This window comes from Pristiophorus japonicus, unplaced genomic scaffold, assembly GCF_044704955.1.
Source record: "Pristiophorus japonicus isolate sPriJap1 unplaced genomic scaffold, sPriJap1.hap1 HAP1_SCAFFOLD_61, whole genome shotgun sequence".
Lineage (NCBI taxonomy): Eukaryota > Metazoa > Chordata > Chondrichthyes > Pristiophoridae > Pristiophorus > Pristiophorus japonicus.
Window position 1 is genome coordinate 1,396,599 of NW_027254520.1, and position 16,583 is coordinate 1,413,181.

Sequence of the window (16,583 nt, forward strand, 5' to 3'; positions counted from 1 at the left end):
CTGAGGGAAATCCTTATTGTTCAGCAAATTGTGCTCCGGAATTTGATGGTATTGAAGGCCGATAAATCACCAGAGCCTGATAGGTTGCATCCCAGAATATAAATGAAGTGGCACTCGAAATATTGGATGCATTGGTGATCATGTTCCAATATTCCATTGACTCTGGATCAGTTGCTATTAATTGGAGGGTAGCTAAAGTAAAACAACTTTTAAAAAAAGGAGGGATAGAGAAAACGTGAAATTATAGACCGGTTTGCCTAACATCGGTGCTGGGGAAAATGTTGGATTCAATTATTAAAGATGAAATAGCAACCGTTTTGGAAACAGTGACAGAGTCAGCTCAGATTTATGAAAGGGAAATCATGCTTGACAAATCTTCTAGAATTATTTTAGGATGTAACTAGTCGAGTGGAAAAGTGAGAAGCAGTGGATGTGGTGTATTTGGACTTTCAATAGGCTTTTGACAAGGACCCACACAAGAAACTAGTTTGCAGAAATAAAGCACATGGTTTTGGGGGTAATGTATTGACGTGGATAGAGAACTAGTTGGCAGACAGGAAGGAGCGAGTTGGAATAAACGGGTCTTTTTCAGAAATGTAGGCAGTGCCCAGTGGGGTGCCGGTGGGTTCAGTGCTAGGACACCTACCTTTTTACAATCTACATCAATGATTGAGATGAAGGAATTAAATGTAATATCTCCAAGTTTGCAGATGACTCTCAGCTGGGTGGCGGTGTGAGCTGTGTGGATGATGCTAAGTGACTACAGGGTGACCGAGACAGGTTAATTAAGTGGGTAAATGCATGGCAGATGCAATATAATGTGGATGATTGTGAGGATATCCACTTCGGTGGCAAAAACAGGAAGACGGAATATTATCTGAATGGTGACAGATTAGGAAAAGGGGAGGTGCAACGAGACCTGGGTGTCATGATACAGCAGTCATTGAAGTTTGGCATGCAGGTACAGCAGGTGGTGAAGAGGCAAATGGCATGCTGGCCTTCATAGCGTGGAGATTTGAGTATAGGAGCAGGGAGGTCTTACTGCAGTTGTACAGGGCCTTGGTGAGGACACACCTGGAATATTACTTCAGTTTTGGTCTCCTATCTCAGCAAGGATGGTCTTGCGTTTGAGGAAGTACAGCGAAGGTTCACCAGATTGATTCCTGGGATTGCAGGACGGAGATATGAGGATCAACTGGGGTTGTATCCACTGTAGTTCAGAAGAATGACAGGGGATCTCATTGAAACATATACAATTCTGACTGGATTGGACAGGTTAGAGGCAGGAAGAATGTTCCCGTTGCTGGGGAGTTCCAGAACCAGGGGTCAAAAACTAAGAATAAGGGGTCAGCCATTTAGGACCGAGTTAGCGATGCCAAGAATGATTCACTGCAGGCGACGATCCTGCGGAGGCTGGTTCGGCGCAATCGGACTGCTCCACGAAGGAGAGATATTAGCGAGAACATGGTCCAGGTGGAGCGTTGAGATTGTTCAACGGTCCTCTCGATAATAGGTGGAATATCTCAGCAGTTGGTCACGCTATCCGCCAGCATGAACGAGAAAATGAAGCAGATAGGTGTGGCAATGGAGAGAATAGCCAGGAACACTGGTGCCAGAGGGCTATTCGTGGTCCCGGAATCCGACAATGCTCCCCAAGGTGCCGCACCACCATTGCCCGAGACACATGCGAGCCAGGAGGAATCTGATGCATCTGGCTCGGAGAATGTTTCAACAGAAATGTCCTCTTCACCATCGTCACCCCAATCGTAAGATCTACCGACACGCCCTCTGCCACACCCCTCCCCCCGGCCCCCGCCCATCGAATCAATGCTTGAGGAACATTGTGGCAAAGCGACTTGGTTTTGAGAGGGGAAAGGGAAGGGGTGGTTTTCAGACCCGTGTAGCGAAAGGGAAGGAGTCGCGTTGGCGAAGGGAGGGAGAGAGTGGTGTTTGTTTTACATTAATATTGTTGCCTGTGGGCTGGGTATGCGTTTCGGTTTAGTGTTAGTTGATTAAATTGTGGCTGTTTTTAAATGTTTCGTTGTTAGAATGGTTTGGGGGAGAGTGGGGTATGCAGGCTTTTAAATTAAAATATCTTGTTATTGTTTTGTTAAAATGTTAAAATGTACAATGTTTGCGTTGGGATGGGGAGGGGTTAGTATTTTGTTGTATTGTATTGTGTTATGTTCGATTCTGATTTTTTTTAAATTGTTAAACATATTTTTTAAAAATTTAACTTAAGTTTGTTGTGCATTGTATTCAGCTAGTTGTAACTTGAAACACTGGCGAGTCCATACAATTAAAGGTTAAACTCAAACGTACCAGTACTTGTCAGCAACGTAACCTAAACCTTTAATTTATGAGCTGCAGACACCACAATTGCAATTGAGTAAATACCATCAACATTATTTCAAGCAAAGCTTTCATTTCTGAGCTGCTGACGCAACGTCCTTGCAGCTCTGTAGCCACCATGGGCATTTTCCTGCGGTGCAGAGCAGGGTAGGGGGCATGGTTTCAACTTCAGCATGAATGTGTTCCCCGAGGTCATCGTCCACCTTATCTTCATCCTTTACTCCTCTCTCGGGCAATTCTTGTCCCTTCCCGATCGCTAATTTATGCAACATGCAGCACACCACAATGAACTGAGCTCAGGATGTTATTGCAATTTGCCTCCTGACTGGTCCAGGCACCTGAAGTGCTTCTTAAGCAATCCAATTGTATTTTCGACGACATTGTGTGTGGCTATGTCACTTTCATTGCATTGCTTCTCGGCTTCAGTATGCGGCTTACGCAGGGGGCGTCATCAGTCAGGTCGTGAGGCCATATCCTTCATCACCCATTCCAAACCGTGTCCTTGTGGCTTACTCATAATCAGCTGAGACAAATCGCTCTCACGCAAGATATGCACATCAAGGCTGCTGCCTGGAAATGCTGCATTGACTGCCATGATTATTTGCTTGTTGTCAACAAGGAGCTGCATATTAAGGGAGTGGAATCGCTTTCGGTTCAGAAACACATCGACATCCTGAAAGGGTTTTCGCGGGCGATGTGCGTACAGTCTATTGCTCCCTGCACTTTGGGGAAGTTAGCTATTCTGGAGAACATAAAACATAAGAACATAAGAAGTAGGAACAGGAGTAGGTCATTTAGCCCCTCGAGCCTGCTCAACCATTCAACAAGATCATTGCTGATCTGTCCGTGGACTCAGCTCCACCAACCCGCACGCTACCCGTAACCCTTAAGTCCCTTATTGGTTAAAAATCTATCTATCTGCGACTTGAATACATTGAATGAGCTGGCCTCAACTGCTTCCTTGGGCAGAGAATTCCACAGATTCACAACCCTCTTGGAGAAGAAATTCCTTCTCAACTGGGTTTTCAATTGGCTACCCCGTATTTTGAGGCTGTGCCCCCTAGTTCTAGTCTCCCCGACCAGTGGAAACAACCTCTCTGCCTCTATCTTGTCTTTCACTTTCTTTATTTTAAATATTTCTATAAGATCACCACTCATCCTTCTGAGCTCCAACGAGTAAAGACCCAGTCTACTCAATCTATCATCATAAGGTAACCCCCTCATCTCTGGAATCAGCGTAGTGAATCGTCTCTGTACCCCGTCCAAAGCTAGTATATACTTCCTTAAGAAAGGTGAACAAAACTGCACGCAGTACTCTAGGTGCGGCCTCACCAATGCCCTGTACAGTTGCAGCAGGACCTCCCTACTTTTGTACTCCATCCCTATCGCAATGAAGGCCAACATTCCTTTGCCTTCCTGATTACCTGCTGCACCTGTAAACTAACTTTTTGGGATTGATGCAGAAGGACTCCCAGGTCCATCTGCACTGCAGCATGTTATAATTTCTCCTCATTCAAATAATATTCCCTTTTACTGCTTTGTTTCCCAAGGTGGAGAACCTCACATTTTCCGACATTGTATTCCATCTGCCAAACCATAGCACATTCGCTTAACGTATCTAAATCCCTTTGCAGCCTCTCTGTGTCCTCTACACAACCCGCATTCCCACTAATCTTTGTGTCATCTGCAAATCTTGTTACACTACACTCTGTTCCCTCTTCCAGGTCATCTATGTATATTGTAAACATTTGTGGTCCCAGCACCGAAGCCTGTGGCATACCACTAACCATCGATTTCCAACCCGAAAAGGGACACATTTACTCCGACTCTCTGCTTTCTGTTAGCTAGCCATTTCTCTATCCATGCTCATACATTTCCTCTGATTCTGCGTGCCTTTATCTTCTGCTGCAAACTTTTGTGTGGCACCTTATGGAATGCCTTTTGGAAATGTAAATGCACTACATCCATCTATCCTCTATGCTCGTTATATCCTCAAAGATTTCTAGTAAATTAGTAAAACATGATTTCCCCTTCGTGAATCCATGTTGCGTTTGCTTGATTGCACTATTCCTATCTCGATGTCCCGCTATTTCTTCCATAATGACAGCTTCAAGCATTTTCCAGACTATAGTTGTTAAACTAACCGGCCTATAGTTACATGCCTTTTGTATGTCCCCTTTTTTAAACAGAGGCGTTACATTATCTGCTTTCCAATCCGCTGGTACCTCCCCAGAGTCCTGAGAATTTTGGTAGATTATAACGAATGCATCTGCTATAACTTCTGCCATCTCTTTATTACCCGAGGATGCATTTCATCAGCACCAGGGGACTTGTCTACCTTGAGTCCCATTAGCCTGTCCAGCACTACTCCCCTGGTGATAGTGATGATCTCAAGGTCCTTCCTTCCCACATTCCCTTGACCAGCAATTTTTGGTATGGTTTTTGTGTCTTCCACTGTGAAGACCAAAGCAAAATAATTGTTTAAGATCTCAACCATTTCCACATTTCCCATTATTATATCCCCCTTCTCATCTTCTAAGGGACCAACATTTACTTTAGTCACTCTTTTCCGTTTTATATATCGGAAAAACCCAACGCCCTCTCAGTCTGCGTCTCCCTGATCAAAGGGATGTTTATAAAGTCCATCCTCCGAGCGTAAAGGCCTTCTGTCACCTATCGAAAGCAGCAATGTGTGGCATGCTGAGAGATATCACACATTTCGCCTGCTGAGGACTGAGAGGAGCCAGATGCATGGAAGGAAAGTGGTGCAGTAAATTATGAGCAGTGCGGTCATGGTGGTGCTGTTAGGCTGCAGATCTCCTTGAAGAGCTGGTATATCTCAGCGATGACCTTCTTTTGCAATCGCACTCTCCCAAGGCACGTATTCTCGGATACGTTCAGGTAAAACACCGTTTCTCCCTGTCAGTGCGTTGGGTGTATGTTCTCCTCATTCTCCTCAGTCTGCCACGTCCTTGATTGGACACATAATACTCTTCAACATACCTTCTTCCATCTCTAGTCTGCAGCATGTGAGTAGTCATCAATAAAGGATGAAAAATTGCAGGCCACATTACAATGACTATTCGATGTATTTTTCAGAAATAATACATTTTCATTCGAAATCTCACAAAATAATGTAAATTCGTCCAAAAAACAATAAGACGTTTCTTCAGATTTTATATTCACCTTAAAATAACTCACAGATTAAATCAAAACAACTCAGAACTTGAAGATGCCTTTTCTAATGAAAGTCCTTCCATTTACAAAATAGATTGCGTGCTGCTGGGTTAAGGTCAGGTGAGTGCAGCTTTTTTTCAGCGTGTTCTTGGGCGAGCGATAGTCTTGGTGGTTTCTGGGCATTAGTTTGTTTCAAAAACTGTATTCTGTGCATTGGTGTCATAAAAATGTGGCAGACAGTTAAATTAATTCTCGGCATTAACTTAATGCCTAATTAAATGCTGGTGGTAAATGGGTAATAAATGGGCGATAAATGGATGTAAATTTACGTTTTTGGCGTAAATGGGAGATAAACAGGCGATGAAGCAGCAGAGCCTTTAAATGGGTTGTAAGTGGTAGGTAACGGGCTGAAACTAATGGAAAGTCTAGCCCTAAATCATTGATATTTTAAACAAAACGCAAGGGACCAATACTGAGCGCAGCCGAACTCCACTGGATACAGCCTTCCAGTCACAAACACCTGTGAACCATTACCCTTTGCTTCCAGCAACTGGGATAGTTATGGCTCCAACTTGACACTTTCCCTTGGATCCATGGTTTTTATTTTTCTTCCATGTGGGAGTTTGTTGCAAGCAATGGTTAAAATCCATGCAGACTACATGAAACGCACTGCCCTCATAGACTCTCCTTGTTACCGCCTCAAAAACTTCAATCAATTTAATTCGGCATAACTTTCCCTTACTAAATCCATGCAGACTGGCATTGATTAATTTGTGCCTTTACAAATGATGATAAATACTGTATGTCAGATTCTTTTCCAATAATTTTCCCACTGTCGACGTTTGGTTCACACAGCTTTAATTACTTGGTGAATCCCTTTCTCCATTTTAAACAATGGTGCAACGTTAGCAATCCGCCAATCCTCCGGCACAACATCTTTAACCACAGCGGATTGGAAATTGATGGTCAGAGCCTCCGCTATTTCTTCCATTGATTACCTTAACAGCCTGGGAAACATTTCTTCTGAGACTAGTGAAGTATCTTCTTTCAAATATGCTAAACTCCTTAACATTTCCTCTCTCACTACTTTCATATTATCTAATATTTCACACATCAACCACTTCACTAAAATGTCTGCATTTCGTCCCTTGTGAAGAAAGGTACAAATTAGTCATTGAGGAACATTCCCACGTCTTCCAAACTAATACGTATGTAACTTTTTTGGTTTCTGATAGGTCATACACTATCTTTAGCTATGTTTTTACACTTTATGTATTTATCGTTGATTTCACTTGCCAACATTTTTTCATGCTTTCTTAATTTCCTTTTTATTCCACTTTCTGCAATCCGCTTGGTTTTCTGTAGTATTCAGATTTCTGTATCTGACTTAATCTTCCCTTTTTCGCATTATCTTATTAATTAACATGCAGGAGGCCCTAGATACTGAGGCCCACACTTTTTCGTTATAGGAAGATATTTGCTCTGATCACTCACTATTTCCACATTGAATGCCTCACACTACTCCGACACTGATTTACCTTCAGTAGTTTCCAGTACACGTTCCATAAATCACATCCCACCTCAGTAAAATTGGCCTTTCTCCAATTGAAAAATGTATCTCCTAGTCTATCTTTCTCCTTTTATATAACTACTTACTATAAATCTTACTCAATTATGATCAATACCACCAAAATACTCTCACACACGCACCCAACTACATTCACTTAAACTCAGTTCAGAACTTCTCCCTGTCTTCTTTGTCTTGCGAAGTACTGGCTAAAAATGCTCACCTCAATATAGATTATGAATACTGCGCCCTCTATGCTTTTTACACGAATTATGTGCCAATTATTACACCGGAATGTGAGGTTGCTGGCAAAGCAAAGCCTTCACGACTGGCCACAATTATGCTCTGCACAAGTCTCTAGCGACCTCTTTGTCGAGAATTTCGAGTCCTCGACGTGTAATAGAAATCAGCGGATATCAGTGAGTCCCTAGGTTTTTTTTCATTCTGGGATGTGGTCATCGCTGTCAAAGCCAGCATTTATTGGCCATCGTCTAATTACCCATGTGGAGGCGGTGGTGAACCGCCTTCTTGAACTGCTGCTGTCCTTGTGATAAAAGTAATGTTAGGTAGAGATTTCCAGTATGTTGAATCCGCGATGATGGAGGAATGGCAAAATATTACAATGTCAGGATGAGTGTAGCTTGGAGTGGGACTTCCAAGTGATCATGTTCCCATGCACCTACTGCATTTGTCCTTCTAGCTGGAAGAGTTTGCTGCTTTGGGTGGTGCTGCCGAAGAACCCTTGGCCAGCTTCTGCAGTGCATCTTGTCGATGGTACAGAGTGCAGCCACGGTGCACTGCTTATGGAGGGAGTGAATCTTTACGGTGGTGGATACATTTCCAATCAAGCGGGCTGCTTTTTCTTCAATGGGGTTGAGCTGCTTGAGTGTTGTTGGAGCTGCACTCATCCAGGCAAGTGAATTGTATTCCATCACACTCCTGTCATGTGGCTTGTAGATTGTAGAAAATCTGAGTGAGGAGTTGAGACACATTCCTAGAGTATCCATCCTCCTACGTGCTCTTCTTGCCACCTTATTTATGTAGCTGGCCAAGTTAAGTTTCCCTCAATGGTGACCCCCAGTATTTGTTAGGCGGGGATCAGCGAAGGTAATGCTGTTGAATGTCAAGGGAAGGTGGTTAGACTCTCAATTGTTGGAGGTTGACATTGCCTGCCACTTTCGTGTTCCGAAAGCTTAGTCTGGCATCTGTGATCTTCAAGAATCGTGCAGCACGGTCAATAATGGTGCTACGGAGCCACTCTTGGTGATGGTCATTGAAGTCCCGTAACCAGATTACATTCTGTGCCTATGCTATGCTCAGTGCTTGTTCAACATGATTAAGAATTCATTCCTCTGCTGAGGGAGGGCGGTAATTGGTAATCAGCAGAAGGTTTTCTCGCCATTATTTGACCTGATGTAGTTGATTTTGCATCTATGGACATTGCGAATATATTCGACAAAGTGACACACCAGAGGTCATTAAGAAATGGAAGCCCAGGGAATTAATAGGAAAGTGGTGTATGCATACAACATTAGCTCAGTAACAGCAGCGAAGTATGCTGGTGGGTGGATGTTTTTCAGATTGTGAGGAGGTTTGCTGTGGTGTTCCTGGGTGTACATTTTGGCTCCATTGCTCTTTGCAACATTTATAGACAACCTCGAATCGGGTGTAATGAGCGAAATTCTAAACTTTAGAGATAAAACAAAATTTGCATAGTCGTAGTAGTGAAGAGGATTGTTATAGGATTCAGGATGATTGAGTCAGGATTTTGAAAGGCGCAGCATCATTGTAGATGGTGTTCAATGTGGTGAAGTATGAAGTAATACCGCTTGATAGCACTAATATGTTAAGTCAGTATAGTATAAATGGCACGACTTAGAAAATTCTAGACGAGCAGAGAGACATTGGTGTGCATATCCACACGTTGCTTAAAAGGCAGAGAAAGCTATGAATTCGCTTAAAATAGATATCGGTTACTTTGGTTTATAAATACAATATAAAGGCAAACAGATCTTGTTTTCAAGGATATATCCAATATCCTTTTGGAAGTTACTATTATATCTGCTTCCTTACCTTCTCAGGTATAGTGTTCCAGATTATAACAAGTCGATGCATAAAAGCAATCCTCCTCATGTCTTTCCTGGATTTTGTGGGGGAAATGTTATCAGCTGTACCATCTTGCTACCGTCCCTCCTTCCACTGGAAGCTGTTTCTCCCGATCTAATCAATCAAAACCCTTCATGATTGTGACCGTCTTTATTAAATCACCGCTTAAACTTCTCTGCCGAAGGAGATCATTTCCAGTTCCTCTAATCTCTCCACTTCACTGTCATGCCTGGTAAAGATTCATGGTTAGATCTGATGAGGATCCCCGGTAATGTGTGTTTTTTTTTACTCTGTCCCAGGAAGTAGGAACATAACTGCAACATGCTCCTGGCAGTGAGTTCTTTGCAGTGGTTCTGTGAAACAGTTTGTATTTCGGATGGGTTCACAGGAATTGTGCCATAAATCCAGTAAGTCTATTGAAAAATTGTAAATCTTTATTCTGTTAACAATGATGGCATCACCATTTACAGGTATAGGGCGCTTAGACACTTGTCAGACAGGCTCCTGGATGTGTATCAACATTGGTGGGAAGCCCTCAGGGATGTTTCAATATTTAGAGCAGTTTCATGGTCCTTTCTGACATTGTAAAAGGTCAATGGTTGTAAATTCCTGGGAACAATTCATCGGCTTGACTACACTTTCGTCATCTAGGAGGGTGTCAACATTTTAAGGGCTGTCAAAACGATATAAATATATTAACGGGTGCTCACCCACATAATTTGGTTTCATTGGATGAATTTAATGTACACACTGAGAATTGGAGAGAGATTTTCTGAAATAACGGAACCATAGAATTAATCATAAACCTGAACCAAACCTGTTCTCGATCACCCAATGCTGCCTGACTGAAGATTTCACATAATCTGTTCTTCCCTGGCTTTTTGGGAGATGCACTTTCCATCTGTGCAATATCTGACTAAATGTAAATGTGATATTGCAACACGTTTCTTAAAAAGTGATTAGCTGAATCTGTTTGTTTCGTCGCTGGAACTAATATCATTCTCCTTACGCACCATTAATACAGAGGAGATTTCTCCCATCTTACATAAGAATATTCGCTCAATGTGTTAACCCAAATTGTCTGTCGGAGTTTGATCTGCAGAATAAACCGAAGCAGCGTTCTGCAGATGTGGAACAAATGGATCGGAGTCAGTCAGTTGAATATACGGTATGGAGGATAATTAAACGTACACAGAAATTGTGTTTTCCTGCTTTCGCTTTTACTGGCGTTCCTATTAAGTTTCCATTTCCAGATATTAATTCTGTAAGCATTTTAATTGTATTCCAGATTCTAACGTTCAAATCCCATTTTCTGTCGATTTTCCTTGTAAATGACCATATCCCTATGTCATTATGTAAACGATATTTAACTGTAAACACTGTGCTCATTACAGAAGTCCCCTTATCCAACAATTCATTGCAATCAGTTTATTCCTTTTAATATGTGAATGAAGGTATATTGTTGCCGCGAAATTGTCACTGGGAGATTTATTTAATGAACAGTTTATAGTCTGCTGTCTATTGTCAGCCTTGGAAGCACATTTGAATCGTTATCATCTTGGCGTTAAACAAAAACTGATGAGGTCAGTGGTTTCAAATGTGAGTGGAGAATGATCGACATAACCAGCCAAAGTCATTGCATTGAATTTGAAGGAAGGTGAACGGAGGGGTTTTATTATTGCCGAGCAGTCTGTTCCCCGTCGGATTATAATTGTGTGCTCCGGAAAGGGGGTGTTAATTGTTAGACATTGAAAACCATATCACATCAAATCAGACAGATATGAATTGCTTTAAGGATATTGTTTTTATATCTGCTGGATAAACTGAATGATACAGATCTGCAATTTGCCAAAAATCATTCCAATTGATTTTCCTTCCAATTGATTGTAAATGGAGTAATGTGTAGAGTAAATTCCATTATGATTTAATCGCTTTATATTTCCTCGATCAAATTGTAACCTATTCAGTTCTCACTCACAGATGGCAAACAGCAGAATAGCATCGATATGCTTCCATTCAGATACCTACTCAACGTCAAGGTGGAAGGTCACATTATTAGTTAAACCATCAGCCCATTAATAGTGACTGGCGTGGAGAGATTTGAGATGTAACTGCAAATTCGCCTATTACAGGAATTATTAGAAAGAGATAAGTAGAGATAAAGGATGGATAAAGAGATAGATAGGCATTCAGACAGAGAGACAGACAGTGAGATACGGAGGGAGAGGCAGCTATATATAAATATATATAAATATATATAGATAGATATATATCGATAGATAGATAGATACTTTTAGGGCGATAGAGACATGGAGATATAGAGAGATAGATATAGATGGATAGATGGACAAACATTTAGACATACAGACAGACATATTGTGCACAGCTCAGTAATTTGATTTTCATTGATTTAAATGGGTAGCAAAACCGAGTAGGATTTTAGAAACATGCGCCCATTCGACAGCATCCGGTTTACCACTTCGTAAAAGTTGAAAGGTTGCCCCCGTGATCAATGAATGAAATGGGACAGAGTAGAAGACCTCCGTCAATCCGCTACTGCATTACAATTCCGGGAGCAAAAGAGAAAACGCCGCTAATATTGCCAATACCGATTTTTTAAAATATGTCTCCCTCTTCCTGTCCCAAAGGGGTTGTGTCATTTTGGAGTTTTCACAATAGATGTACCTCATGTGCCACAGGCGATTTCACAACATTCTCCTTTGGTGCATTTTCTGGTGTCGTTTCACACCACAGATGTTTCTTGCCCAGATGGAGACCATTCAGCCTTACTCTGTCTGTGCTGTTTGCTGGAGTTTGACACTCAAACAGACCACTCCCTTCTCATGGCCCAGAGTCCACCTCTGCTCCTTGTGCTGATCTCTTAATTTGAAGTATATCCTCTGCGAGTGATTATCGCTCTCTCCTGTACCGACCCATCTCATGGCTGATGTTTATTTTCAAATGTCTAATTGATGTTTTTAATTCATTCGTGTTCTCTGCTTCTGCATCTAAATTCAGGTAAAACTTGAACCACATCCGCCAAGCGCGAACAAGGCGAATCCTGGACAGACATTTTATACATGCCGGCCGGTTTGCTTCCCATTGAATTCAATGTTGCGTGCAATTGGACAGGGAATAAAGCCAGTGTCAGACATGAAGCCGTCCCATTCGCGCTGTCCGGGTGAGTTTAAATCGGGATTTCAACAGGTCCTTGCTTAGTTCCAGTTACTCGGCCCAATCTGAAATTACCATTCTTAAAGTTTGAACCGAGGCACCCGCAATAACAGGTCCTTCTTCCAGGCACTTAACCTGGCTGAACAAACATTTAGCTGCTCGAACATTCAAACACTTTCCAGCAGAATGCATTGCACACTGATCTGCATTGTGGAGTGCCCCAATATATACGAGCATCACTGATCAAAAACAGGACCCAGAGGATTGCCCCAATATATACCAGCATCACTGATCAGGAGCAGGACATAGCCAACAGAGAGTTTCGTTGGCACAAACAAATTAAAATTCTTGCACCCTCTAACGGCGGTTTGTTAAATTTGAAATTTGAGATTCGTAACAGACAGCACATCCCTTTTAAACAGACACAGAATGATCCGGTTCTGCAAAGACGCCATTTTAAACAGATAGAAATTGTTCCCAGACAGACAGAACAGCCCCTTAAATTTCTGGACATTATTCCCCTCTTTCTGGAGCTACAAATTCCGGAGTTTACAGTGATTATTCCTGTGTTCCTGGAGCTCGCTTCCCCTGTTTCTGCAGCCCCCCATTGCCCTGTTTCTGAAGCGAAATCCATTGCTTCTGGAGCTGCTAATTTACCAGTTTGTGTATCTCCTACTTTCCATCTTTCAAGACCTAATTCCCCTGTTCCTGGCGCTAATTCCCTTGTTTCTGCGCTGATTCCCGTGTTCCTGGAGCTCCTACTTCCCCTCTTTCTGCGACCTAATTTCACTTTTGTTGGAGGGAATTCCCCTGTTTCCGTAGCTAATTTCAATCTTCTTGGAGCTACTAAATCGCATCTTATGAGAGCTACCAATGTGGTTGTTTCTGGAGCTCCGACTACCCCAGGTAATGCAGGTCCTAGTTTCATGTTTCTGGAGCTATTTCAGTTGTTTGTGGAGATCGTAATTCCCCTGTTTCTGGAGCTTCAAATTGTGCTGCATATGAATCAACTAATTCGGCTTTTTACGTGGCTACCATATCCTTGATATAGTTAGCTCTGAATTAATCTGCTTATGGTGCGCTCTCCTAATTCCACTGCTACAAGAATAGCTAGTTTACCTGTTTCATGACCGAATCTTCACTTCATAAATGTAACTCATTTGTTTTCTGGATCTACTTCTGCTGTACTGAACAAATCCCCCTTTTTCTGGAACTCCTAATTCACCAATTTCTCCAGTGCCCAATTCGACAGTTGTGTAGATCCTAATTGTCATCATCCTAAACCTAAATTCCCAGATTGTTCAGCTAATACCTTTATTTCACAGCTAATTCCAATAATACCCGTCTCTGCAGGTCCCAATTCCCCTGTTCCTGGAGATAATTCCCCTGTTTCTGGAGCTATTGTTTTTTTGGAGTTCCTAATATCCCAGAAGGCTTCTGTTTCTGGACGTAACTCCCCTGCCTCTGTTGTTAATTCCACAATTTCTGGAGCTAATACCTTTATTTCTGGGGAAAATTCCTGTTATTTTCCTTTATCTGGAGCTGCAAATATTGCTGTTTCTGAACCACATAATCGTGCTTTTTGCATGTCTCGTAGACGATGCTTTACATGGGTCCGATTTGTCCTATTTATGGTGCATCTCCTAATTAACCTGCAACATTATCAGAAAATTCACCATTTCTGGAGGTAACTCTGCTTTTTCGACACATAATTTCCCTATTTCTAGAGCTAATTCCAATGTACTGTGATTATTCCTGTGTTCCTCGAACTTCATAGGTCTATTAGGTGCTTCTTCAACATCGCAATTTGGAGCAGCAGAAAAAAGCCCATTAGGACCTCCATAAACAACTCAGAATCTCCAGAAAGGTAGCAACTAGGACTTCAGGAAACTATGGAATTTGTTCCGGAAATATAGGTATTATCCCCAGGAACAGTTGAATTAGCTACAGTAACAGGGGAATGCCCTCCAAGAACGAGGAAATTAGGAGTCGCAGAAAGAGGGGAAGTAGCATCACCAGAAACACGGGAATTAGTCCATCGAGATTGGAATTCCTAGAACTCTCTTTCTATTGATTCTGAATTGTTTATGGAGCTCCTAATTATCTTTTACTGGAGCTCTAAATTGCGCTGTTGATGAAGCACCTAATTGTCATATTTAAGTGTCTACCAGTTATATATATATCTCCCAATTGTCCTGTTTATGGTGCGCTCTCCTAAATCCTCTGCTGCAGGGACAGCTAAGTCACCTCTTTATAGAGCTCACTCTGCTCTTTCTAACCCCAATTACCGTTTCTGGAGCTAATTGCTCTGTTTCTGGTGCTAATTCCATTGTTCGTGTGGCTGCTATTTTCCCAGTCTGTGGAGCTCCTAATTGCTCTGTTACTGAAGCAAATTCCCCTGTTCAAGCTTTCACTCACCTTGCAAATGTAGCTGAAATGTCCTTTGTTTCTGGAGCATGTAATTCTCTCTCTTTCTGTATATAATCGCGATATTTCTGGACATAATTCCTCTCTTTCTGGAACTACTAGTTCTGGTGTTCTGGAGCACTTAATTCCATAGTTTGTGGAGTTTATCACAATATTTCTGGAGCTAATTCCCCGGTTTAAGGAATTAATTCCTGTAATTAAGGATATCGCATTCGCCCTGTTCATGGAGCTATTTCCCTTGTTCCGGGGTTAGTTTCAATGTTATTGGAGATGCTATATCCCATCTTATGGGAGGTCGCAAAGCCGTTGTTGCTGGTGCTCCTACTACCCCAGGTTAAGCACGTCCTAGTACCACTGTTTATGGAGCTACTTCAATTGTTTGTGGAGATCCTAATTCCACTGTTCTGGAGATCATAATCGTGCTGTTTGTGAAGCACCTAATTGTGCTTTTTATGTGGCTACTATTTCCCCGATATATTTCGCTCCGAATTATTCTGCTTACGGTGCACTCTCCTAATTCCCGTGCTGCAGGAATAGCTAGTTTACCTGTTTCTTGAGCCAACTCTTCTCTATCTAAATGTAATTCCTTTGTTTCTGGAGCTACTTCCACTGTAATGAACAAATTCCAGTTTTTCTGGAGCTCCTAATTCACCAATTTCTCCAATGCCCAATTCGGCAGTTTCTGTAACTCCTAATTCCCATTTTTCTAGACCTAATTCCCCGGTTTCTGAAGCTAATACCCTTGTTTCTGAACTAATTCCGATAATCCTGGAACTCCTAATACCCCTCTCTGCAGCTCGTAATTCCCCTGTTCCTGGAGCTAATTCCTCTGTTTTTTGGCGATCATGTTTTTTCTGGAGTTCCTTACCTCCCAGATTGTGGATCTCCTAATGCATCTGTTTCTGTAGGTAACTCCATGTTTCTGTTGCTAATGTATCTATTTCTGGACATAACGTTCTTTTCTACGGGAAATTCATGCGGAGCTCCTAATTTCCCTTTTTTATGCAGTCCAAATTTTGCAGTTTATGAAGCACGTAATTTTCTTTTTGATATGTCTAGTAGATGACGATATATATGACTCCGAATTATCCTGAGCATGGTGCGTTGTCCAAATTATCATGCAACATGAACAGAAAATTCACCTTTACTGGAGGTAACTCTCCTCTTTCTTAACCTAATTCTCCTGTTTCTGGCGCTAATTGCTATGTACTGTGATTATTCCACTGTTCCTGGAGCTCGCTTCCCCTGTTTCTGCAGATCCACATTGCCCTGTTTCCAGAGCTAATTCCATGGTTTCTGTAGCCTCTAATTTACCAGTTTCTGTAACTCCTACTTTTCAACTTTCAAGATTATCCACAGTTTCGAGATTTAAGTACCCTGTTTCTAGCGCTAGTTCCCCTGTTTCTGGCGCTAATTCCCATGTTCCAGGAGCTCCTACTCCCCCTCTTTCTGAAACTCCTAATTTCCCTGTTTCCGGATGGAAATTTCATGTTTCGGTAGCTAATTCAGCTGTTTGTGGAGCTAATACCTTTGTTTCAGGAGAAAGATCCATCGTTTCTGGAAGTTCAAGTTCCCCTCTTTCTGGAGATTCTGAGTTGTTTGTGGAGCTCCTAATTGTCCTTTTTCTGGAGCTCCAAATTGCGCTCTTTATGAAGCACCTAATTGTCATATTTAAGTATCTACTAGTTATATATATATATCCGAAATGTCCTGTTTATGGTGCGCTCTCATAAATCGCCTGCTGCAGGGACAGCCATGTCACCAGTTTCTAGAGCTAACT